This window comes from Protopterus annectens, chromosome 1.part1 (assembly GCF_019279795.1).
Source record: "Protopterus annectens isolate FY-2018-M chromosome 1.part1, PAN1.0, whole genome shotgun sequence".
NCBI classification, from domain to species: Eukaryota; Metazoa; Chordata; order Ceratodontiformes; family Protopteridae; genus Protopterus; species Protopterus annectens.
This window is the reverse complement of record NC_056726.1, coordinates 1,205,838,905-1,205,866,564: the sequence shown is the minus strand read 5'-3', so window position 1 is coordinate 1,205,866,564 and position 27,660 is coordinate 1,205,838,905. Positions and strand designations below refer to the sequence as shown.

General features: G+C 42.6%; 1 protein-coding gene across 4 annotated transcripts in view; it reads right to left on the bottom strand.

The window, feature by feature from the left end:
* Nucleotides 1–27,660, bottom strand: part of LOC122809252 (myosin-10-like) — a 3,714,157-nt gene that overhangs the window by 1,995,990 nt on the left and 1,690,507 nt on the right. The window lies entirely within an intron of this gene.

The following is a 27,660-nucleotide window of genomic DNA, read 5'->3' as shown; positions in this document are numbered from 1 at the left end:
CTTTCAGAAAATCAGAACAACTCTTTGTGGCCTATGCGGTAGGAGCTCCAGGAAAGCCAATTTCCAAGCAGACAATCTCAAAATGGATAGCCCACTGCATACGCTTTTGCTATTCCTTTCATGGCAAAACTGTTCCTACAGGCATTAGAACTCATTCCACCAGGGCCACAGCCACCTCTGCAGCCTTCCTCAGAGGAGTTCCTACCAAGGATATCTTGGAAGCAGCCACTTGGAGTTCTGTGCATACCTTCTCCAAACACTACAACCTACTATTATACTCCAAATCTAGAGCAGGCTTTGCCACTGCAGTCTTGCAGGGCATTTTGGCTCCTCCTAGTTCCACTAGTGCCTACCACCCCTTTCTTAGCTTTGGGATTCTACCCATCTGTTATGACTGCAGCTGTATGCACGATGAACATAGTACAGTTTTGTACTTACCATAAATGTAGATGTTCGAGTGCTAATACAGCTGCAGTCCAGGTTTCCCTCCCTCCTTCCCCTCTAGGGGTATTCTTTTATGGTGTATTTGCTTGCAACTACTGTTTTTTTGATTATATTGCAATGCATTACTTCATAATTTTATGTATTGCCTTCCTTCTGGGGGCACCTGACATCTGGGGCAAGAAAAACTGAAGAACATGGCGTCGGCTGGTTTATATTTGTCGCACTGATGTCAGGAAGAAGCGACGACACGACGCCTAGACTTTGATTCGGCCGACCCGCCGACGGCAGGAGAACCCATCTGATGTTCATCGTGCATACAGCTGCAGTAATCACAGATGGGTTCTCCCCGCCAGGCGGTCCTCGGTCGGCCAATTCCAAAGTCTAGGTCCGCGCCGGTTGTTGTCGCTTTTCCTGACGCCAGTGCGACAGGGTATATAAGACACAGCCGACGCCATTTTCTCCAGTCTTTTGCCGCTGTGCCCGGCAGAAGCAGTTCGCAAGTGCCGGTCGGCCAGCTCCTGAAATTACAAAAATTTGGAAACCAAGTCTTCTTTAAAGCTAAGTACCCCGTTGGGGAAACTTTTCTTGCCTCAGACCGATGTCAGACAAAGTTAACAATTGTATTTCTTGTGGTAAGCAAATACTGCATAAGGATTTCCATTCCCTCTGCATACCTTGTTTAGGCCCAGACCACGACGTCTCGGGCTGTCGCTTTTGCGCTACTTTCAATAAACGCACTATTAAGCATCGGGCGGAGTTTGCCCAGCACTTTTTTGGTAAAGCTTTTGATTATAAAATGTCGTCGGAGACTCCGACTACCGTTTTGTCCAAAAAACACAAGGACAAAGACCGACACGCGAGGCCCGCGGTTTCCACCGACACCACGCCAAAACCGGCTACACGTGGTCCGGTTCTCAGCGAGGCACCTGACTACCGACGACACTTCTCTGGCGGTGTCTTCTGTAACCGAGACTGCAGGTGCCTCGGCCCATACCCAGACTACAGCTTCCGAAGCCACTGTGAGTGTTGAGCCTCCTAATGTGGACAGGTCCACTTCCACCCATGGTGTCTTTAGACCCTCATCTTCCTTTTCCATTAAGGCCTTTACTAAGTCCAAATCAGCCATGCATCCCAAGAGGCCTGTTGCACAGGGCCCATCTCCAGGCCCCATGCCTAAAAAGCAGATGCTAAAAATGGCTGAGGATTTAATTACTCTTATCAGGGGTTCCCAACCCCCTCCGGACAAGAGACCCAGAGTAAAGGAAGATTCTTCCTCTTCTGACCAGGGCTCCATTATTTCAGAACATTCTGATGAAGAGGAACACTCGTACTCCCCTTTTGAAGATTCTGATGCAGAGCAGTCCATTCCTTCTGTATCTCCCCCAGAGGATTTTTCTTTTCGGGAAACCTTGCATACCTTGAGGGAACACTTCCATTGGGAAGGCCAAGACTTTTCTGATTCCAAGAAAAGACTTAGGGAATTTCTTTTGCTACCTCAGCACAGACCTCTGGCGATACCTCTTGTCTTGGACATACTTGATGATGTTTACTCGGAGGCTTGCCTTAATCCGGATTCCCTGCCTCCTGCCCCAGTCAAGCCTGATAGGTACTACAGAGTTCCTAACTCTCACCAATTTCTTTACAAAAGCCATAATGCTGACCCTGAAACCATATCTCAAGGCCCCAAGGGAATGAAGGCCTCTACTGCTAAGAATCCACTACCTTCCGAAAGAGAGTCTAGATCCTTAGAAAGGTGGGGAAAAAAGGTATATACCTCAGCCACCCTAGCCATGAGGGCCTTGAATTGTCAGTTCCATATGCTTAAATATCAGCAGTTTCTGTTATCACAATTAAGGAATAAAATGTCACAACCTGAACAACCAGATTTGAAGGAGTTGCAGGATATGATGCATAGTGCAGAACAAGTGGGTAAGCACACCTCACAATGTGGCTATGATGCTCTAGAGGCCTCAAGTAGAGCTGCGGTTACAGGATCAGTCATTCGCAGGCATGCCTGGCTTAGGGAACAAACCTTGCCTGATCATGTTAAAGCTAAACTACTAGATGCTCCTTTACAAAAGGATGTATTATCTGGTACTAATGCTGAGGAGATACTACGGAAAATGGAAGAAAAAGCTAAATCTATGCAAACTGTCAAAGCCTTTCTACAGGTTCAACCACCACGTTTCAGCAGAAATTGGCATTCAAAAAACTGGTCCTTTCCAGCCACGGACAAGCCCCAAAGAGGTAGATACAGGCGCACAAGGGGCAGAGGACAATCTCAAGGATCATACAGAGGCAGACAATGGCAAACTCCAGCACCAAGAGGTGGCGAAGACAGTGCACAACAATACAAGAAACAAACCCAATGATTTTCCACTTTTCATGCCAAGCAAGTCTCAGCTGGCAGCACCCTTGGGAGGAAAGCTGGCATTATTTACAAGAAATTGGCATATCACTACAGACAAATGGATCCTGGACATTATAAACAGAGGCTACAGATTTCATTTACACACTCTTCCAAAAATGAGAGGCATGCCGAACCTGCCACACAATCAAAGGACAGAGGCTCAAATACAAATTTCAAAGCTCATGGACATGAAAGCTATTCAAGAGGTACCTACTCACGAACAAGGTCAAGGTTTTTATTCCAGACTATTCCTGGTACCAAGGAAAGGAACCGACTGGAGACCCATTTTGGACTTATCCATCCTAAACACATTTCTACTCGTACCAAAATTCAAGATGCTCACTTTACAGCAGCTTCTTCCCATGCTGGGCAAGGAGTTTTGGCTGGTAACATTGGACCTCAAGGAGGCATACCTGCATGCCCCAATCAGACAAAGCTGCAGAAGATACCTCAGATTTCTTGCAGGTTCAATCCACTATCAATTCTCTGCATTGCCCTTTGGCTTATCTACTGCGCCCAGAGTATTCACGAAATGCCTGGCATCAGTAATTGCCTACTGCAGACTTCAAGGGATACAAATTTACCCTTATTTGGACGATTGCCTGATCCAAGCGGACAGCAAACACATGCTTTTGGAACATCTGGCTTACGTAACATGGTTGTTGAATTCTCTGGGATACACAGTCAACAAAGAGAAATCCAGGCTAACACCATCTCAGAAAATAACTTTCCTGGGTGCCAACTTGGACACAAACACCCAGATGGCCTATCTTACGCCAGAAAAACAGGGGCGACTAACTCAGTACTTCAAAATACTAGCAAATTGTACCAGGCTTACTGCAAGGAAAATCCTGCAGGCTCTGGGCTTCATGGCATCTTGCATTCTTCTTATCCCATGTGCAAAGTTGCATATGAGGAAACTTCAATGGTACCTAAAAAAAACTATGGTCTCAACACAGCCACAGTTTGGAAACAACAATACCAATAATCCCATGCTTGCAAGAGGAATTTCTATGGTGGGCCCAAGCATGCCAAACAAACACAGGTCTACCATTCTGCAAGTCTCTAGCAAATCAAGTCATCACAACAGACGCCTCAGACTACACCTGGGGGGCACACATGACAGACAGGTGCATTCAGGGCAAATGGTCCCAAAAGGAAAAGCACCTTCACATCAATCAAAAGGAAATGCTAGCAGTGATAAATGCAATTACAGCTTTCAAGGACCTCCTGCATCCAGGGCAATTATTGATAAGAACAGACAACACCACAGTAATGTGGTACATAAACAAAAAGGAGGAACACATTCATACCCCCTGTGCAGGCTAGCCATGTCACTTTGGAACTTGGCTCTGGAAAGGCAAATCGAACTTCAAGCACAGTACCTGCCAGGATTGGAAAACACGCTGGCAGACAATCTAAGCAGAAATATGACAGACCCACACGAATGGAAGTTGCATCCTCAAGTGTTTACAAAGCTAATTCAAGCGTGGGGAAGGCCAGACATAGATCTCTTTGCCTCCCACAGGAATCATCAATTGACAAAGTTCTGCTCAAGGACCTTCCATCCAAAGGCCTGGAGAGTGGACGCCCTTTCTTTCAGTTGGGCAGCACGGACAGTTTATGCCTTCCCTCCTTTGCCTCTTCTGCCCAAGGTGCTCTTGAAAGCAAGAGCAGACAGACCGAAGATGATACTGATTGCTCCAGACTGGCCAAGACAACACAGGTACCCACTCCTGAGGAGCCTAACACATACTCCTCCCTGGACCCTACCTCTAATGCCTCTACTGACTCAGCACAGCTACAAAACTCTTCACAGTCAGCTGAAAACACTCAATCTGACTGCATGGAAAATTCCTTAAAACCACAAAAGACCCTACTTTCCAAAGAGGTGCAGGATGTCATTTTGGAGGCCAGAAGGCCATCTACTAGAAAGGCTTACTCCGCAAAATGGAAACGGTTTTGCGCTTGGAATGAGAAAAAAGGCCAGGATCCTAGAAAACTGAATTTGCCTCAGATATTACAGTATCTAGCTGAGCTGTTGAACAGTGGACTTTCATTTTCCTCCATCAAAATTCATGCCTCAGCCATTTCTGCAGAATACAACACTGATCCACCCTTATTCTCTCACCCACTCTTAAGACAGTTCCTCAGAGGGGCTAAGAATATAAGACCTCCAATGAAACAACCAATACCAGCCTGGGATCTTAATTACATTCTAGAGAAATTAACTTTACCTCCCTTTGAACCAGCTGCCTCAACAGATTTGCAATATTTGTCCTGGAAAACAGCTTTCCTTCTGGCCATTACCTCAGCTGGTAGGGTTTCGGAACTACAAGCCCTCATGGCTGTGCAGCCCTTTCTCATCTTCCATCAGGACCGGGTTTCCCTACGAACCAACCCATCATTTATGCCTAAGGTAGTATCCAGGGTAGCTTTAAATCAGGCCATACACTTACCTACCTTTTACCCCAATCCTCAAAACAAAGGGGAAAGGCTGCTACATTCCTTAGACATCCATAGACAGCTACGTTACTATTTGGACAGAACAAAGCTTTTCAGGAAATCAGAACAACTCTTTGTGTCCTATGCTGTAGGAGCTCAAGGGAAGCCAATTTCCAAACAGACAATTTCAAAATGGATAGGCCACTGCATACGGTTTTGTTACTCCTTTCATGGCAAATCTGTTCCTACAGGCATCAGATCCCACTCCACAAGGGCCACAGCTGCCTCTACAGCCTTCCTCAGAGGAGTCCCTACCAAAGATATTTTGGAGGCAGCCACTTGGAGTTCTGTGCATACCTTCACAAAACACTACCACCTGCCTTTATGCTCCAAAACTAGAGCAGGCTTTGCCACTGCTGTGTTGCAGGGCATTCTGGCTCTTCCCAGTTCCACCTAGTGCCTACCACCCTGTGCGTAACTTTGGGATTCTACCCATCTGTGATTACTGCAGCTGTATGCACGATGAACATAGTACAGTTTTGTACCTACCATAAATGTAGATGTTCGAGTGCTAATACAGCTGCAGTACAGGTTTCCCAGACTGTCCACTTTCCAGACCTTTGGGTGGAAGGTCTTCGAGCAGTATTTTGTCAATTGATGATTTTTGTGGGAGGCAAAGAGATCTATGTCTGGCCTTCCCCATTCTTGGATTATTTCTGTAAAAACTTTTGGATGCAACATCCATTCGTGTGGATCTGTCATATTCCTGCTTAGGTTGTCTGCCAGCGTGTTTTCCTTGCCTGGCAAGTACTGTGCTTGTAGTTCCATTTGTAAATCCATGGCCATGTTCCAAAGTGATATGGCCAGTCTGCATAGGGATAGGAATGTGTTCCTCCTGCTTGTTTATGTACCACATAACTGTGGTGTTGTCCGTTCTTATCAATAGTTGACCTGGTTGTAGAAGGTCCTTGAAAGCTATAATAGCATTTATTACTGCTAGCATTTCTTTTTGATTGATGTGAAGGTGCTTTTCTTTTGGGACCATTTGCCCTGAATGCACCGGTCTGTCATGTGCCCAGGCGTAGTCCGAGGCGTCTGTTGTGATGACTTGATTTGCTTGAGGCTTGCTGAATGGAAGACCTGTGTTTGCTTGACATGCTTGAGCCCACCACAGAAATTCCTTTTGCAGACATGGAAGTAGTGGTATTATTGTCTCCAAACTGTGGCTGTGTTGAGACCATATGTTTTTTAGGTACCATTGTAGTTTTCTCATATGCAGCTTTGCACATGGGATTAGCAAGATGCAAGATGCCATGAATCCCAGAGCCTGCAGGATTTTCCTTGCAGTCAACCTGGTGCAATTTGCAAGTGTTTTGAAATATTGAATTAGCTGCCCCTGCTTCTCTGGCATGAGGTAGGCCATCTGGGTGTTTGTGTCCAAAATGGCACCCAGGAAAATTATATTTCGAGAGGGTATTAGCCTTGATTTCTCTTTGTTGACTGTGTAACCCAGAGAGTTTAATAACATTATTACATAAGCCAGATGTTTCAGAAGAATGTGCTTGCTGTCCGCTTTGATCAGGCAGTCGTCCAAATAAGGGTATATTTGTATCCCTTGAAGTCTGCAGTAGGCAATTACTGATGCCAAGCATTTCGTGAATACTCTGGGCGCAGTAGATAAGCCAAAGGGCAATGCAGAGAATTGATAATGGGTTGAACCTGCAAGAAATCTGAGGTATCTTCTGCAATTTTGTCTGATTGGGACATGCAGGTATGCCTCCTTGAGGTCCAATGTTACCAGCCAAGACTCCCTGCCCAGCATGGGAAGAAGTTGCTGTAGAGTGAGCATCTTGAATTTTGGTACGAGTAGGAATGTGTTTAGGATGGAAAGATCCAAAATAGGTCTCCAATCTTTTCCCTTCCTTGGCACCAGAAGTAGCCTGGAATAAAAACCTTGACCTTGTTCGTGTGTAGATACCTCTTGAATAGCTTTCATGTTTATAAGATCTGAAATTTGCTTTTGTGCCTCTGCCCTTTGATTGTGTGGCAGTTTTGGCATGCCTCTCATTTTTGGAAGGGTATGAAAGTGGAATTTGTAGCCTCTGTTTATAATGTCCAGGATCCATTTGTCCTTTGTGACAACATGCCAATTTTTTGAGAATAGTACCAGCTTTCCTCCTAAGGGGGCTGCCATTTGAGACCTGGTTGGCCTGCAAAGGGGAAAGTCATTGGGTTTGTTTTCTGAAGGATTGTGAGTTGTCCTCACCACCTCTTTGTGTAGGAGCTTGCCACTGTCTGCCTCTGTACGATCCCTGCGGTTGTCCTCTGCCCCTCGGGCGCCTGTATCTGCCTCTTTGGGGTCTGTCCGTGGCAGGAAAGGACCAGTTTTTGGAAGGCCAATTTCTACTAAAACGTGGTGGTTGAACCTGCAGAAATTCTTTCACAGTTTGCATTGATTTAGCTTTTTCCTCCATTTTTCGTAATACTTCCTCAGCATTTGCCCCAAATAGTACATCCTTTTGAAGAGGGGCGTCTAGTAATTTAGCTTTGACATGATCAGGCAAGGTTTGTTCCTTGAGCCAAGCATGCCTGCGTATGACTGAGCCTGTAACACCAGCTCTACATGAGGCCTCTAGAGCATCAAAACCACATTGTAAGGTATGTTTACCCACTTGTTCTGCACTATGCATCAAATCCTGCAACTCCTTCAAGTCTGTTTGTTCAGGTTGTGACATTTTACTTTTCAATTGAGATAACAGAAACTGTTGGTATTTTAGCATATGAAACTGACAGTTTAAGGCCCTCATGGTTAAGGTAGCCGAGGTATATACCTTTTTTCCCCACCTTTCTAAGGATCTGGAATCTCTCTCGGAAGGCAATGGATTTTTGGCAATGGAAGCCTTAACTCCCTTGGGTCCCTGTGAGATGGTTTCTAGGTCAGCAGCATGGCTTTTGTAAAGAAATTGGTGTGAGTCAGGAACCCTGTAGTACCTGTCAGGCTTAACTGGAGTAGAGAGTCCGGGTTAAGGCAGGCCTCCGAGTAAACATCATCTAGGATGTCCAAGACAGGAGGTATAGCCAGAGGCCTGTGCTGGGGTAACAAAAGAAATTCCCTGAGCCTTTTCTTGGAATCTGAATAATCCTGGCCTTCCCAGTGGAAGTGTTCCCTTAAGGTATGCAATGTTTCCCCAAATGTGAAATCCTCAGGGGGGGATACAGAAGGAATAGACTCCTCTGCATCAGAGTCTTCGAAAGGGGAGTAAGCCTGTTCCTGATCATCAGAGTGTTCTGAAATAATGGATCCCTGATCAGAGGAGGGGGAATCTTCCTCCACTCTGGGCCTTTTGTCCGGAGGTGGCTGAGATCCTCTGATTAGAGTAATTAAATCCTCAGCCATTTTAAGCACCTGTCTCTTAGGCATGGGGCCTGGAGATGGGCCCTGTGTAACTGGTCTCTTAGGGTGCATGGTTGCTTTAGACTTGGTGAAAGCCTTGATGGAGAAAGAAGAGGAAGGTCTGAAGACACCTCGAGTGGAGGTGGACCTGTCCACATTCTGTGTTTCAACGCCAAGAGTGGCTTCGGTATCTGTAGTCGGGGTGTGGGCCGAGGAGCCTGCGATCTCGGGTACAGGAGACACCGCCAAAGATGTGTCGTCGGTAGTCAGGGGCTGCGTAGGCGCCTCACTGAGAACCGGACCACGTGTAGTCGGCTTTGGCGTGGTGTTGGTAGAGGCCGCGGACCTCGAGTGTCAGTCCTTGTCTTTGCGTTTTTTAGACAAAACCGGTGTCGGAGTATCCGACGACATGGTATAGTTAAATACTTTCCCAAACAAATGCTGGGCAAACTCCGCCCGACGCTTAATAGTGCGTTTGTTGAATGTAGCACAACAGTGACAGACCGAGACGTCGTGGTCTGGGCCTAAACAAGGTATACAGAGGGAATGGAAATCCTTATGCGGTATTTGCTTCCCACAAGAAATACAATTATTAACTTTGTCTGACATCGGTCTGAGGCAAGAAAAGTTTCCCCAACGGGGTACTTAGCTTTTAAGAAGACTTCGGTTTTCCAAATTTTTTGTAATCTCAGGAGCTGGCCGACTGGCACTTGCGAACTGCTTCTGCTTCGGGTACCGCGCGGCAAGAAAGACTGAAGAACATGGCGTCGGCTGGTTCTTTTATACCCCTGTCGCACTGACGTCAGGGAAGAAGCGACGACAACCGACGCCGGACCTAGACTTTGGAATTCGGCCGACCGAGGACCCGCCTGATGGCAGGAGTACCCATCTGTTATGACTGCAGCTGTATGCACGATGAACATCTGAAGCATCTAGCGTACCGGACTCCGAATGGGTCTCAGTAGAGGCCTGCGAATCAGAAGTAGCGGGTATCAGGGGCTGCGAAAACACCTCACTGAGTACCGACGAACTGGCGACTGGCTTAGGAGAAGCGTTGTTGTCAGTTTTGGACCTCGACAGCCTGTCTCTGCCTTTTTCTTTGCATTTTTTAGGTATTCCGGTAGTCGGATTGCTAACCGACGACATTTCTGGATAATTAAAACGTGAGCCAAAATATTTAGAAGCAAAAATATACTGACATTTAATAGTGCGTTGATTAAATTTAACACAAAACCGACAGCAAGGTACGTTGTGGTCAGGGCCTAGGCAAGCAATATAGTACAAATGAAAATCCTTATGAGGTATTTGCTTCCCACAAGTAATGCAATTATTAACTTTTACTGACATCGATAAGGAGCAAGAAAAAGTTTCCCCAATGGGGTGCTTAGCTTTTTAGTTGAAGACTTCAGTTCTGAAACTCGAATTTGAAAATTTCAGGAGTCGGCCGACTGGCACTTACGAACTGCTTCTGCTTCAAGTACCGCGTGGCAAGAAAGACTGATGTAATGGCGTCAACTGCATGTTTTATACCCCTGATGACCTGACATCATGGAAGAAGGGACAGCAACCAACGCAGGACCCAAGACTTTGTTAATCAGGCTGACTGAGGGCAACCTGCCAGCAGATTACCCAAATGTAATGACTGCAACAGTGAAACACGAAGAACACCCCACATTGCAAAGTATGTTTAATAACTTGGTTTGCAGAATGCAATAACTCTTGTAGATCTTTATTTTCTGCACAATCTGGAAGCAACACCATTTTTTGTTTAATTAGTTCCATAATATGTTGCTGGTACTTCAACATGTGAAACTGGCAATTCAAAGCCCTGATGGCAAGAGTTGCAGAGGTATACCTCATATGTCTAAAGCTCTAGAATCCCTGTCTGAAGGGGTACGTTTTTTGGCTGTAGTAGCCTTAATGCCTTTAAGTCCCTGGGAAATGGTCTCTGGATCCGCAGTAGGATTCTTAAAGAGAAAGTTGTGAGAATCAGGTACTCTGTAGTACCTGTCAGGTTTTCTAGGAGCTGGTGGTAAGGTGTCAGGAGTAAGACTGGACTCCAAGATGACATCGTCTACAATATCCAGGACAAGGGGTATAGCTAGAGGCCTGTGCTGAAGCAAATCTAAAAATTCCGATTCTCTTTTTGGACAGAGGATAGTCCTGGCATTCCCAGTGGAAATGCTCTCTTAAAGTATGCAAGGTTTCACCAAAAGAGAAATCCTCTCAAGGGGAGGCAGAGGGAATGGATTCTTCTGCATTTTAATCCTCATAGGTAGATAAGGGTATGTCCTGGTAATCAGAACGGTCAGAGTCATCAGACTCCTGGTCTGCAGAATCAGAAAGAAATTCAATTCTTTGTCTTTTGGCAGGGGAAGGCTGGCTTCCCCTAATTAGAGTAATAAGGTCTTCAGCCATTCTAAGCATTTGTTTTTGTAACATGGGAGGATGAGCATGCACTTTGGACATTGGTTTTCTAGGCGTAGTGCGAACTCTGGGTTTGAGAAACTCGGTAGTTTGTGTAGGAAATGAAGTCGGTTAAATATGAATATTGGTAGGTCGGAATACACCCTCAGAAGCCGGTGCCTGCACAGCGGCTCCGGACCCTTGCAAGGTAGAGACATCCACAGGTCCATAGTCGAAGAAGCATCTCGCTGCATACCAGACTCCGAATGTGTCTCAGCAGAGGCCTGCAAATCCGTAGAAGCGGGCATCAGGGGCTGCAAAGGCACCTCACTGAGTACCGGCGGACTGGCTACAAGCTTAAAGGAAGCATTATCGGTAGTTTTTAACCTATGCGATCTGTCTCTGTCTTTGCGCTTTTTCGGAAGATCGGTAGTCGGATGGCTTACCGAAGTAATTTTGGAATACGGAGAAAGACAGCGAGAGAATTTAGCTGCAAAAATAGCCTGACGACGAATGGTTCAGGTGTTAAAAAAGGCACAAAACCGACAGCTAGGGACGTCGTGGTCTGTGCCTAAACAGGTGACGCAGTAAGAATGAAAATCTCCGTGAGGTATTTGCTTTCCACAGGCACGACAACTGTTATTTTTTTTCTGACATCGGTTAGAGCAACAAAAAAGAATCCCCAACGGGGTACTTAGCTTTAGAAGACTTCAGGTCTGAAACTCGAAAAAACGAAAATTTCAGGTAGCAGCTGACCTGCATTTGCGAACTGCTTCTGCTTCGGGCTCCTTCTTGGCAAGAAAGACTGATGTAATGGCGTCGGCTGCATGTTTTATACCCTTGACATCATGGAAGAGGCAACAGCATCCGACGCAGAAATACCAAGACTTTGGTATCCTCGGGCCGACTGAGGGCCACCTGCAGGCAAATAACCCAAGTGTGATGACTGCAATAGTGAAACACGAAGAACATCCAGTGTTTCACACCAGAGGTCAATTCCTTGTTGGTCAGATCTGACCACAAGCTAATCACCCTAGACATCCATATCCCGCCCCCACCCCCCATTAGGGAAACCACCGTAAAAAATTTCTCCAAAGCCAACTTCAAGCTTCTTAAGACAGAAGTGGCAAACTTCACAACACCCATGCAGACGGACAATAGAGGTACGACTGCTGAATCCTACACAAATGCACTTTATAAGCACTTACACGAGTGCCTGGATCGTGCAATCCCTAACAGAACCAAAATGCTATCCTCCAAAAAAGGATGCCAATCTGGTGGTCCCCTGCAATAAACAAACTCTACAACAGAAGAAAGAAACTGTTGCAAAAAAAAGTAAAATCCCATGATTGGAGGAACTCCCTGGTCATTTTCAGTAAGAAGCTGAGATCCCTCATAAAATCCTCCAAAGCTAGTTACGAAAACAAAATTGCCACTGATTCTACAGACAACCACAAAGCATTCTACAGATATGTCAATAATCTCAACGTCAATACTCAGATCTGCTCTGAGTTACAGCACAAAGGCACTAAATATACAGAACCAACTGATATTGCCAACATCCTGGCAGATAGGTTCAGTGCTAATTGTACCACCCTCTCACCCCCTAAAGGGCCCATCTCTATACCAGAAGAATGCAAAGTTCCCTGTAATCATGGCTGCACATATAAAAACTACACTCTCCAAAGCCAAGAACACAGCATCCATGGGACCTGACAACATCCCAGGCTGCGTTCTACATGAACTACAGAACAAACTGGCACCTTACCTAAGTACCATGTTCAATCATAGCCTCACCTCAGGCTTTGTGCCCACTGAATAGCGCACAGCAACAGTTATCCCACTCCACAAAGGGAGAGCCACCACGGACCCCAGGAACTACCGCCCCATTAGCCTGACGAGCCTGGTCTGCAAGGCCATGGAACGTATCCTCATGGAACTTATAAACAATGACATCTTCAATCTCTTGACCCCACCCAGTTCGGGTTTGTAAAAGGCAGATCATGTCTCTTTGAAGTGGTCAAAAAAGCTGTAGATGAGGTTAAGGTGGTTCACACAGCCTACCTAGATCTCGCCAAGGCTTTCGACACCATCCCCCACTCTGGAATTATAGATAAACTCACTAAACTACATATAAATCCCTATGTCACAAGATGGGTTGCCAACTGGCTCACTGACAGAACCCACACTGTGAAAGTAGCAGACTCCAAATCCGACTTCAGACCAGTGACAAGTGGAGTACCACAGGGTTCAGTCCTGGGTTCTCTCCTGTTTGGCATCTACTTCTCTGAAGTACAGGCTAACACAGAAGGTCTTTGGCTAACGAAGTTCGCAAATGACTGCAAACTAGGAGCCATAATCAAAACTCCTAACGATGTGGACATCCTACAAAAGGGCCTCACTGAGACAGATGCCTGGTGTTAAAGCCATGGCCTCAAGCTCAATGCCAAAAAGTGCATTGTCATCCCTTTTGGTAAAAACTCTGTACCCATAAACTACCACAAAGGCGGTAGCCTACTTAACACCGAAAGTGTGATAAGAGATCTTAGGACACAGGTGGACAGTAGTCTCTCCTTTGACAATCACATCGCCACAGTAGTCAGGAAATCCTTCTACATGGCACACCTCATCACAAAAGGTTTCTCATCTAGGAAAAAAGAGGTCACTGTTCCCCTCTACTCATCACGCATTAGACACAATATAGAATATAGCGCCCCTTTTGGTATGTACCTCACAAGACATCTACAACAACTGGAAAGGCTGCAGAAATGCCTCACAAAGAGGATTACTGGCCTCAAACAGATGCCTTACGCAGACCGTCTCAAAAAACTCCAGTTTTACTCCGTCGCATATCGCCTACTCAGAGGCAATCACTGCCTAACATACAAAGCTATGTCAAACCCAGAGCTGTTGGACATGCTTAAAGAAATCCCAATCCCTCCGATCTACACGCTCTAGGAACCTAAACCTTGTCACCACAATAAACAGAACATGCTGAAGGGACAGAGACTTCCCATACTCTGAAACTACCTATTTATATCAAACAAAGCTCCTCATTAGTACTCTTCAACAAAAATCTTGATGATTGGATGGGAAATAGGAAATTCACCTCGGGGATCACTTCTGTGGCTCTGCTCGACAGGGGTACAGGAAAATAATTTTCTTGTGTGGCGAAAGCCAGGGAACCTTTTTTGGCTAAGCTTATATAGGCCCTAGGGCATAAGTTGTGTTTGAACAGAGGAACCAGGCAGGGATGTCTTTATTCCCCTTTTTTATTTGATTTATATTTAAAACAATCGGTAAAGAAAATAAGGGACTAAGAAATTCAAGGATATAATTCGTATGGTAGTCAAGAAAAGCTGGCTTGCAAATGATAATATTTTGTAACTGATAAATCCTGAAAAGGACATCTCAGTGTTGTGGAACATTTTGAGACAGCTTCAAGCCTGTTTGGGATATAAAATTAATGAAGCTAAAACAAAGGTTATAGCCATAAATTATGTACCCACACATAATTGGTTCAGCAACAGTCACATTTAAGGGGGCACGATAAAGTATTTAGATGTATGAATTAATAAAGTTTCTGTTATGGCAGCTAAGGATATGTGGGAAGTTGACTAAACAAAATATAATACAAAAAATGAGAAAGTGGAAGCTCTTATTTATGCATCTGGATAGTGAGTCACAATCAGTGAAAATGTCTTTAGTCCTTAAGTTTTATATAAGGGTCAGACATATTTTTATCAACAAGAACAGACATTGTGAGCAACAATTAGTCTTCTTCTTCTTCTTTTTGGCTTTCCCCGATTAGGGGTTGCCACAGCGGATCACCTATCCGCTCGTGATTGGCAGTGGAGTTTTATGGTGTCGGGTTGCCAGCCCGGCGCCCAACCTTCCACAGAAGGTACACACACGCACACACTCACACCTAGGGCCAATTTAGAGTGTCCAATCCACCTACAGCATGTCTTTGGGATGTGGGAGGAAACCGGAGCACCCGGAGGAATCCCATGCGGCAACAGGGAGGACATGCAGACTCCGCACAGAAGGCACCCCAGCCAAGGATCGAACCGGAGAACCTCTTGCTGTGAGGCGATAACGCTAACCGCTGCAAAACCGTGGCCGCTCGTGAGCAACAATTAGTAAAGAGTTGAATTCATTTATCTGGGAAGGGAAGAGGGGAAAGATTTAAGTGGGATAAGTTGATCCTTCCAATAGAGCAAAATGGTTTAGGATTACCTGATTTGAAGGGATATTTTACAGCAACAATGTTAAGGCTCATACACATAACACAAGCAGAAAGTTAGACTTCAATGTAGAAAGGGATGATAAAGAAGTGGTGGTGGTGGTGGGGGGGGGTTAAGAAATACAGACAGAGAAGGATAGCGGATGCAGATCCTTAACAAAAATAATAACAAATAAACAGTTCCAATAGGTGCCAAAGCGAAGTAAATGCTCCTTTGTACAAAGCAAAGAATAAAATGTAAAAAATTATTAACAAAGGAAGCAAACCATGGAACTCAAACAGATGCAGCATGCGATGAAACAAAATCCCAAATGGTGCTCTAATATTCTTGTATTACAAACGTATTTATTAGCAGAAATCCATACAGTAGTAGGTAAGCGCTTTCGCCATAGGGCTTCCTCAGACCTTGTTTAATTACTTCCATTCATCTGAGCTTAAATAGTAAAAAAAGCGGGAAAATGCAAAAATCTAACAATTAATAATTAAAGTAACACTAACATGAATCTCTGATACTTAAAAATCTCTGATACTTAAAAATCATATAATGTGCATGGATCCGCTACACAGAGCATGTTACTAACGTAGTTAATATATACATAAAAACTCTCCATCTATATTTAAAAAGTTAAAATTCATAATTCTCTAATAATAGATAAAATGTATATGCATGTATATATATAAAAATAAATATACATATATATTTAACTCATAGATAGAACCTATACTAACATTTTAAACACTATCTAGTAATACAAACAAAATGTAAACGCATACACATATATATATAATAAATGCAGCCTGTACAAAAAATATATTTATTAATATGAATGAGATATAAACACAGTTAAAAAAGTGTGTATAAAAATATATGATTTACCTATGTAATCTACGTGTTCTCAAAAAGGGTTTAATAGGAACCATGTTATTGATACCTGGAGGTCTATCGGACCTAAGCCTAATAATCCATATTGCTTCTCTGCTCTCAGTTAATGTTCTAATATCTCCTCCCCTAGGTCCTGAATTTATTTGTTCAATAATACAAAAATTAAAAACATGGGTGGAACCCTTTTCCATAATATGTCTCGCCAACGCATTAGTTCTGGTGCCTATTCTAATATTATATAGGTGCTCACGTATTCGCTCTCTCAGCATTCTGTTCGTCTTGCCGACGTAGAATGCAGAGCACCCTTCACATCTAGCCAAATAAATCACATTCTTTGTAGAGCAGGTACCATTCACATGAAACTCATGCACTCTCTGAGAAGTAGGATGTATGAATACATTATCTGGACTAATATAGTTACAAAAATTACATCTATTACAACAAAGTGTACCAGTAGTAATATAAGTAACAAATTCTGTCTGATTCTTCGGGTAACATAAGAGTCTCCTGAGGTTCTTTTTGTTTTTATATATGAACCTCGGGGTATCTCCAACTATTTGTTCAATTTCAGTGTCAGCTAACAACACTCTCCAATGTGACCTAACAATATCTTTGATCATTCCTACATCTGTGGTATAAAATAAGGGATAGGCAATATTATTCATGATCTTCTGTTCGTGGTTCCTCTCTGATACATGTGCTGTTTGTCCTGCAATTTCATTAAATGGGCACTTGAAGTAAGGTGCTGCACTGTCATTTCTAAGAGCACATATATCCTGTGTACCTTTTTGGATATCACTACTCATATAACCTCGTTGGGTGAACCTCTCACATAGTTCATCAATTTCTTTCTCAAATCCAGTTTGTGTTGGGTTGTATCTAGAGATACGTATAGCCTGTCCTTTAACTATATTCTCATATACATACCCCGGATGCATACTCAATCTATGTAATAACACATTCTTATGACAGGCTTTTCTGTAGACTCCTGTATTAACCATCCCATTAGATAAGCGTTCAACAAATACATCTAAAAATGGGATCTTGGTTAGAGAGAATTCACAGGTGAACTTCAAATAATCAGTACATGAATTAAGTTCCTCAACGAATAGGGTTAGATCCGTGGATGTACCTGTCCATAAAAGGAACAGGTTGTCCACAAATCTCCTATAAAAGGGAATGAAGCTCTGATATCTAGTCTTTGAAAATAAAAAATTGCTCTCCCATTCGGCCATAAATAGGTTGGCGTAGCTATTGGCACAAGATGTGCCCATAGCCACGCCATCCCTCTGTAAAAAGAACCTACCATCAAAATAGAAGATATTGGACTCTAATACTATTTCCAAAAACATCAACAACAACTCTACTTTATTATCCAACATAGTTGTTTCTCTTCTGATGTAATCACCAAGCATCTTAATCCCTTCAGTGTTGGGAATAACTGTAAATAGGGATTGTATATCCATTGTCACGAAATAATATTCATCTCCTATCGTAGTATTGGTGAAAAAGTGATTCAAATCTAGTAAAAACTGTTTGGTATCTCTTAAGATAAACCTATTCGAATCTACTATCGGTCTCAATTCTCTTTCTATAAATATGGATAGTGGTTCTGTGGACCAACCTCTACCTGCCACAATAGGTCTTAAAGGTGGATTATCCCTCACTTTATGGATCTTGGGGAGGCCATGTATCATTGGAATCAAAGGGGACTTAATATCCAAAAATTGATATAAATCATGATCAATAATGTCACTTTTAAAGATATCTTCCAGACTAGATGTTATATTGTGTATCACAAAATCAACTCTTGCCCTGTCTATATTGATATAATATCTGCTAGCATGTCATTCATCCTAGTGACATAATTCTCCATGTCCATGAGTACTATCCCACCTCCCTTATCAGCTGGTCTGATGGCTAGAGTGTTATCTGACATCAGCTCATTCAATGCCCGTCTCTGCTGAAATGTTAAGTTAAATCTACATTTAGATGTCTTCTTCCCAAAGCTTAGCTTATATAAATCATCTTCTACTAATCTACTGAAGGCCATCAGTAATGGATGTAAAGGAGGGGTAAATGTACTTGGTTTTTTTAATTCTTTCATTTGTGTCTGTTCATTGTTCCTAAAAAAGATCTTAAGTGAGACATTCCTAACAAATATTTTAAAATCTCGTAGTGTCTCTTCATAGTTACTCTTACTACTAGGGATGAATGACAATCTCCTGGATAACAATTCAATTTCAGCTGCTGTAAGTGTACGTCTTGATAGATTCACTACTATGTCTTCATCTTCCCTTCCCACATTTTCTTTATATTCCGATTCATGGGATATTGTGGAGACAATTTCCTTTTCTGTCTGCCCCTGCTGGCAGATCTCATCCTCCCTTCTCTCCTCTCTAGATTTATAGGGAAAGGGTGAGTCGCATTAAAATGTAAACCTCCTTCTAATCCACTACACCTTCTCTGATTTGATAGCATGTCATCACCCGGTGTGGTGTTCACCTGGGTAGTATTCTCTTTATTAACTTTCCTCCTCACTACCATTTCTGAGGATACATCACCAACTCTATCTGTAGTAGTCATAGTTCCATCAGCATCACAAACTGCACTACTTGCTTTCCCATTACATAAAGGTATAGGTTGTACTCTATCTGGAACAGTCACAGGATTTATCTTACCATTACTATTCCTATAACTGTTACCAGTAGTTGCCACAGTCTCATATTGATTGGATATACCAGTATGTATAACATCATCTCTTTTAGAATTTACATTTAAAGCATCAGATACAGTGTTAACTGTGTCATTGATTACATTCGATAATAACACATGTCCATTGTCAGTACTATTAGTAGCATCTGTATTTATGTTATTTCTAGGCCAAGTAAAAATATTTCCCCTTCGGAAGTCCAAAATGTCTCGTTGCAGTTTAGATCTTTTCTGATCCAGAAGACGTTTCTCATATTGAGAAACACTGTCTAGCACTTTACACAAGTGTTCATCAATCAACTGTACAGGAAAGCGTTCATATAAGTCACTTTGTTGCTTAAATACACTTGTTCTTAATGCTTCCTCTAACGGAAGAAAAAAGTCATTTAATAACCTCATATAGCTGAGGCTTACCTCTATATTCAAGTTCTGCCACTTAAACAAAAGTTCTGGGTATTGCATGCCTGTGGTCGGCATCTTTAGGACTCTGAGACCTCTCGGTACTATCCTGCGCTGTAAACATACGTCGAAATGCTGTCTCTGAGTCTGCATCCGTTTCAGTTTAGATAAATCGGAATCCAGCTGCTCCAATGCTATACGCAAGCCTTCACGATCAAAGAAACAAGTAGGTTGGTTGTCGACATCTGTTCCTTCTGGTTGTACTTCATAGAGACTCAAAGGGTTGTACTCACTCGATACTACTTGCGTGAACCTTTCCAGCGCCAAACGTTCACAATTGTTCGTCACTTCCTGGTTACGTGGTGTATATGGAAGTTCCACCACGTCTACGTTTACATCAGCCATGTCTCCGCTATTGCACCGGCAGTCCAGTAAGAAAGAACCTCAGGAGACTCTTATGTTACCCGAAGAATCAGACAGAATTTGTTACTTATATTACTACTGGTACACTTTGTTGTAATAGATGTAATTTTTGTAACTATATTAGTCTATAATGTATTCATACATCCTACTTCTCAGAGAGTGCATGAGTTTCATGTGAATGGTACCTGCTCTACAAAGAATGTGATTTATTTGGCTAGGTGTGAAGGGTGCTCTGCATTCTACGTCGGCAAGACGAACAGAATGCTGAGAGAGCGAATACGTGAGCACCTATATAATATTAGAACAGGCACCAGAACTAATGCGTTGGCGAGACATATTATGGAAAAGGGTTCCACCCATGTTTTTAATTTTTGTATTATTGAACAAATAAATTCAGGACCTAGGGGAGGAGATATTAGAACATTAACTGAGAGCAGAGAAGCAATATGGATTATGAGGCTTAGGTCCGATAGACCTCCAGGTATCAATAACATGGTTTCTATTAAACCCTTTTTGAGAACACGTAGATTACATAGGTAAATCATATATTTTTATACACACTTTTTTAACTGTGTTTATATCTCATTCATATTAATAAATATATTTTTTGTACAGGCTGCATTTATTATATATATGTGTATGCGTTTACATTTTGTCTGTATTACTAGATAGTGTTTAAAATGTTAGTATAGGTTCTATCTATGAGTTAAATATATATGTATATTTATTTTTATATATATACATGCATATACATTTTATCTATTATTAGAAAATTATGAATTTTAACTTTTTAAATATAGATGGAGAGTTTTTATGTATATATTAACTACGTTAGTAACATGCTCTGTGTAGCGGATCCATGCACATTATATGATTTTTAAGTATCACAGATTTTTAAGTATCAGAGATTCATGTTAGTGTTACTTTAATTATTAATTGTTAGATTTTTGAATTTTCCCGCTTTTTTTACTATTTAAGCGCAGATGAATGGAAGTAATTAAACAAGGTCTGAGGAAGCCCTATGGCGAAAGCGCTTACCTACTACTGTATGGATTTCTGCTAATAAATACGTTTGTAATACAAGAATATTGGAGCACCGTTTGGGATTTTGTTTCATCGCATGCTGCATCTGTTTGAGTTCCATGGTTTGCTTCCTTTGTTAATAATTTTTTACACAAAAATAATAACAACTACACAGGGTATTGCATTCTTAAAGTAGCAAAAAGTATTCTAAAAAATAAGCCAACACAAGAAAGAAGAATGGAGATTTTACCAACAGGGATGACTGCAAGTAGGTGTATAGAAAACAGGCAAGCGGGTGCTGGAATGTTCTGGAGAAAACTGGCAAAGGAACCAAGGTACAGGGACAAATAACTAGAGACTTAGTGTGATGAGGCCAAGAAGATGTTTGAACTGGAGGCTACAGACTACCTTCCTACCAGGGACTGCTATATGGACAAAAGAAGTGTATAGCAGAATCCTAAGTGAAATACCTGCTCTGGTAGAGTTTTTAGTTGAATCTACAACAGAAGCTGCTGTTAAAAAGATAACTAATAGGGCATATACAACAATACATGAGAACTACACCAGTCAACCACAGGAGGTTAGAAAAGATTGGGGAAAGAAACTGGGAAAGCACATTGCAAGGGAACAATAGGAGGACACATGTATGGCTCCCAAGTAAGCAACAAACTTCAGATGATTTTGGATTTTGCTTGGAAGTGTTTGCATAGGTATTCTTATAACCTAGGCAAACTTCAGAGAGCTTTTTCCTCAGGCAGATAACAAATATTGGAGGCTTGATAGGGAAGAAAGACGTAACTAAGAAAATATGATTTGGGAGTGTAATGAGCTTGCAGATTTTAAAATTTTCCTTCAGAGTACTTTGTCAGAAATATTGGGTGAGTAAATGGCTGTAACTAAGGAAATGGTTCTGTCGAGCTGGAACACAGGATATGAACTGCTCAGACATAGCAAGGCCTTATTAAGTCAATTCTGTTAGCTACCAAAAAAGCAATTACTAAAAAAAATGGAAATCAAAGTCTAAACCAGCAGCATTTGATTTATTTTATATTGTAAAAGAGATAAAATAAATTGAAGATGGATATTTAGAAAAAGGAAGGAACAAATTCCATAAAAAAATGGAAATCATGGGAGCAATACATGCAGAATAATGTTCAGGAGGAATAAGGTTTAAGGGAAGGCAGCAATTCAGCAAATCATGTAATGCTGGACTGGCGATAGTTATAAAGAAAAGAAAGAAACCATGTATAACGTATATAAATGAAAAAATGTTAATATGACTTGTCTTTTTCATTAATGTATGTTTACCTGTGTCTTAGTGATCATTTAATAAAGGTGCTTAAAAATCAATCAGCAAAAAAAGAAAGAGAAGGAAAATGTATCTAGCAATCTCAGAAAATCACCAAGTTTATTTTGTTCTTTATTTCTTTGTTATTTATAGCACTTTGTGTACTGTGTATTTTTCTAGGTAGTTTCACTGTGTGTGAGGTATTAACTGGAAATTGTCCACTTTTATTAAGCATCTGTTGGTTTGTTTGTTTCTGATAACTTGTTGCAGTTAAACTCTTTTTTCTAGAGGCTCCTTTAGCTGTTTAAAACTTTAATTTAAAGGCTCACTGCTGCTTTTCAGCTGTGAGAAACATTTCTGCAGTTTGTTCTAAGTAGTGGGGATATTTGTAGCATTTCCATATTCAGGCTTGTATTTGGGCCTAGTGTTTGTGGAGGCTGTGTGTCTGAGCACATATTCAGGGACATCTTGGTTTAGCCAAAGCCATCAAGCATTTCATTGAGAGAGAATTGTTTGAGGTCATTGGCTGACTGAGGTCAGCTGGACTACAGCTTAGACTAAGCACCTCATTGGTTCTTTTGAGATTTCTTTCTTAAAAGCTGTCTCAGGTTTCAACTTTCTGTTACCTAAGAAGTTCAGTTGTGAGTGTTCTGCCATTTCACACTGAGCTTATCGAAGGAAGGACACTGAGGAAACTTGGAGCTATAATATATAACATTAAGTATCCTGTTTTTTGTTTATTTTGTTCTTTATTTCTTTGTTATTTATAGCACTTTGTGTACTGTGTATTTTTCTAGCTAGTTTCACTGCGTGTGAGGTATTAACTGGAAATTGTCCACTTTTATTAAGCATCTGTTGGGTTGTTTGTTTCTGACAACTTGTTGCAGTTAAACTCTTTTTTCTAGAGGCTCCTTTAGCTGTTTGAAACTTTCATTTAAAGGCTCACTGCTGCTTTTCAGCTGTGAGAAACATTTCTGCAGTTTGTTCTAAGTAGTGGGGATATTTGTAGCATTTCCATATTCAGGCTTGTATTTGGGCCTAGTGTTTGTGGAGGCTGTGTGTCTGAGCACATATTCAGGGACATCATGGTTTAGCCAAAGCCATCAGGCATTTCAGTGAGAGAGAATTGTTTGAGGTCATTGGCTGACTGAGGTCACCTGGACTACAGCTTAGACTAAGCACCTCATTGGTTCTTTTGAGATTTCTTTCTTAAAAGCTGTCTCAGGTTTCAACTTTCTGTTACCTAAGAAGTTCAGTTGTGAGTGTTCTGCCATTTCACACTGAGCTTATCGAAGGAAGGACACTGAGGAAACTCGGTGCTATAATATATAACATGAAGTATCCTCTTTTTGTTTATTTTGTTCTTTATTTCTTTGTTATTTATAGCACTTTGTGTACTGTGTATTTTTCTAGCTAGTTTCACTGTGTGTGAGGTATTAACTGGAAATTGTCCACTTTTATTAAGCATCTGTTGGGTTGTTTGTTTCTGATAACTTGTTGCAGTTAAATTCTTTTTTCTAGAGGCTCCTTTAGCTGTTTAAAACTTTCATTTAAAGGCTCATTGCTGCTTTTCAGCTGTGAGAAACATTTCTACAGTTTGTTTCCTACCCTCCCTCCCTGTTGGTATAGTGTTTTTATAGTTGGTGGCTTTGCAGTTGCCCGCCCCTAGTGTAAATTTGATCTGGGACCCTCCTCCCAGTCTAGTGTCATTACCTCATTCTACCCAGTACAGGGAGAACATTTGAGAAGGCCAATTTGCTTAGTTTCTGCTACTCCTTTCTCTCTTTCCATCTGCTTTTACTGTATTTGTGTTTCTTCCTACTTTATTTTGCTTTTGCGTCATCTTAAAAGTACTCAATTGTATTTATTTACTGCTTGGTGTAACTCATTCTAAGCCTTTTAGTTTAAGCACTTGGGCTTCAGACCAGTTGTTTTACATTAATAAGGTTTGTGGTCTGGACTGTAGTGGCAGAACAGGTAGCTTACATCCTTCTAAGTTGGGAACTGCTGACTGAGGGCTCAGTGTCTGTTATTCTAAAAGTGTATTAATTCTGGTTTAAGCACTTGGGCTTCAGGCCAGTTATTTTACATTAAGAGGGTTCGTGGTCTACACTCTTGTGGGAGGAGAGGCTGGACTCTGCCCTTCTGAGCTGGGAATTTCTGGTTAAAGGCTTATAGTGCCTGCATATTTGAACTGTTTCTTACTGAAATTGGTACACCTTGTTTGCTGTAGCATAGACTAGATCCAGGCTTGCTGAATCTAGCTTTGTTTGTATGCTTGTTGTTTGTTTGCTTGTTATTTCCCTGAAACGCTAATACCACCTAAAACGCGGCTTTTCAGCGCTTCTGTGGATCCCTAGTGATATCTGCATTGCTTACTGTACTTATTTCCTTGTTTCACTTGAAAGAAAGTTACTGTTTGTCATTTTTGCATTTAAGTTACCTGTAACACATGGCATTTAAGTTACCTGGCACTTACTCACTAAGTCAGCACTAAAAAATTAAAAGCACTACACCATCACAAACTCCCCTTGAGTACCTTGTTCCCCATTGGCCCTTTTTTTCAATTATAAAGGAATTCCCAATACTATTCTAGTATGTCCAAAGGTCAGTTGTCAATCTCCGCTCCGGTCCAGCTGGTGAATCTGGGAATCTTGAGGCAATGTTACAACTGCCTCATGTACACAGACAACCCTCTCCTCCATCCAACAAATTCCAACACATGTGCAAGATGCAACCATATAGCCAAACTGGAGGAAAAGCTCTCTCAACTCAGTAGTGGCAGAACCAGTCAGGAGGAGAAGGAAACCACACTCACTACAATTCCAGTCTCACATAGACCTACCATGACAGCAAACCAAACACATAATCACACAAAAACATACTCGGAGGCTCTAAATAAAGATCTGCCTAAGCAGCAGAGACCTCCAAAGCAGACACCCAAGCAACAGCTACCCCAAAACAAAACACGTGCAACACATATCTCACAAAGCCAGTGTGCCGAACAGTCACAGCCCTTAAGACTAAACAACACACCTGATACACTTGTAATAGGTGACTCTATCGTCAGGCACACTGACGTCCCGCTCACCAGGGTGAACAAGGAGAAGGTCATGGTGAGCAGCCTGTCAGGCGCTAGGATCCACCACATAACACAAGCACTCAGGTCACGCCAAGGCAAGTACAAATATGACTCAGTCATTGTCCATGCGGGTGTGAATGACCTGAGACGTACCTCCCTGGACTACATGAAAAGAGACATAGAGGAGCTCTCTGAGCATGTAGCCCAGGCCGGTATGACCCTGACCTTGAGTAGCATCTTACCCTCACCAAGAATGATGCCACAATATGAAGACAAGATGATCAATTACAACAATTGGCTTAAGTACTGGTGTCATTCAAAAGGGATCCAATGCCTGTCAGCTTGGGATGATATGCTCGACAAGCCATGATGCTTCGCTAGGGACGGCTTGCACCTGTCACCCCTGGGCTTTCGGATATTGGCAAAGGCTCTTTCTACCCCCATAGTGCCTTTTTTAGGCAAGGCTCAAAAGACAAACCCACCTCCATAGGTATCACAAGGGATAAGAAACTAAGAGTAATGCTACTCAACGCCAGAAGTCTAAACCTCAAGATGCATGCACTCAAAACTCTCCTTAGCATGGAGAACATCGATATCTGTGCAGTAACAGAAACCTGGTTCAGGGCTCCCGAGAGCACCCCAGCACTACCAGGTTATACCTCATACCATGCTTTTCGGCCCCAAAACTTGGACCGAACCCAGTTTGGCTTTGTCAAAGGCAGATCATGCCTTTTAAACTTGGTTGACTTTTTCGAAACAGTCACCAAAGCCATTGACGAGGGAAAGGCAGTCCATACAGCCTACCTCGATCTGGCGAAGGCCTTCGATACAATTCCCCACTCGTGTATCATTGAAAAACTCATCAGCTTAAATGTTAACCCATACATCACAAGATGGGTTGCAAACTGGCTGAGTGACAGAACCCACAGGGTCAGAGTTGCTGGCGCCATGTCAGACTCAAAGCCCGTCACAAGTGGTGTCCCACAGGGCTCAGTCCTGGGCCCACTCTTGTTTGGCATCTACTTTTCCGAAGTACAAGCAAACACAGGAGGGTTATGGCTGACAAAGTTTGCAGATGACTGCAAACTGGCGCCATAGTAGAAAACACATCTGACACAGATATCCTACAGAAGGGTCTTACAGAAACGGATAACTGGTGCCAGAGCCATGGCCTAAAGTTAAATACCAAAAAATGCATAGTCATACCCTTCGGGAAGAACAAGGTTACCCCTAGCTACCAAATAGGTGGCAATCCACTGAGCACAGAAGAAGTTATCAGAGACCTGGGGACCCAGGTTGATAGTAGTCTGTCATTCGACACCCATGTAGCTAAAGTAGTTAGAAAGACCTTCTACATTGCCCACCTTATCATGAAGGGATTCTCATCTAGATCAAGGGAGGTCATGGTCTCCCTTTACTCATCACTCATCAGACCAATGATTGAGTACAATGCCCCATTCGGAATGTATCTGACCCGACACTTGCAGCAGCTGGAGAGGCCACAAAGTTCCTCACCAAAAGGGTAAAAGGGCTCAAAAAACTGTTCTATGCTGCCCCACTCGAAGAACTCCAGCCCTTTTCCGTCGCACCGCTTGCTCAGAGGTGACCTTTGCCTAACATATAAGGCCATGTCAAACCCAGATTTGATGAATATGCTTCACCTCAAAAAATCTAGATCCATCAGAGTCACAAGGGCGGGAGACTCAAACCTCGACACGACCATTAATAGGACGTGCTGGAGGGATAGATTCATCACCCAAAGACTCCCTATGCTGTGGAACAAAATCCCGGTATATGTGAGGCAGAGCACCTCGCTGGCCTTGTTCAAGAGAAATCTTGACCAATGGATGGGAGATCGCAGATATACCCCAGGGATTACCTCAGTGTCACTGCTCGACAGAGGCACAGCAAAATAATGGGTATAGTTCCCCATACTAAAGGGGTGGCGTAAGCCACAAAACGATGGGCTAGGCTTATAAATGCCCTCGGGCAGATAGCCTAGTATGAACCTATGAACCTAAAAGGAGGGGGAGTATCGATATTCATCAAAGATACCCACACCTCCAGGTTGGTGGCAAAGCACGAAGCATCAGAGACTATCCATGTGCAACTAACAGTGGGTAAAACTGCCTTCCAGTTTATAGCCTGCTACAGACCACCCTCCCAAACACAGGAACCCCACTCGGCCTTCCTGAGAACACAGGAAAATATGAAGGTCTCTCCAAACACCATTATATTGGGCGACATCAACTACCCAAACATAGACTGGGAGCATTACTCTAGCTCCAACACCCTAGCTCAAAGGTTCCTAGAATTTATAAACTCAAATGCTATGGAACAACTTGTTACCACTCCCACAAGAGGGGAACACATACTGGACCTGATCATCACCAACATGGGGACTCTATGCTCCAGACCAGAAGTGTATCCCTCACTGGTAAGATCAGACCATAAACTAATCTCACTGGATATTCACATCCCGACCCCACCCCTTGTCCAGAAAAC